Raw genomic sequence first — 247 nt, forward strand, 5'->3', positions numbered from 1 at the left:
ATATTCCTATCCGTTATTTAAAATGGGACGCCCTGTATATTACCTAAATATACGTATTAATAGGTATATTTAAACATGTTTAAAATATTAAATCTCTGTTATATATTAAGTAATTAAAAGAACCTCCGCAGAAAATGCCCGTTTTCGGTACCTCGATTTTTGAAACTTTTATTATGCCAAATAGTTACATATAATGACCCAATAACTCCTGCAAAATTTCAAGATGAGCATACAGCCCGTTCAGGAA

This window comes from Trachymyrmex cornetzi, unplaced genomic scaffold, assembly GCF_001594075.2.
Source record: "Trachymyrmex cornetzi isolate Tcor2-1 unplaced genomic scaffold, Tcor1.1 scaffold654, whole genome shotgun sequence".
Classification (NCBI taxonomy): domain Eukaryota; kingdom Metazoa; phylum Arthropoda; class Insecta; order Hymenoptera; family Formicidae; genus Trachymyrmex; species Trachymyrmex cornetzi.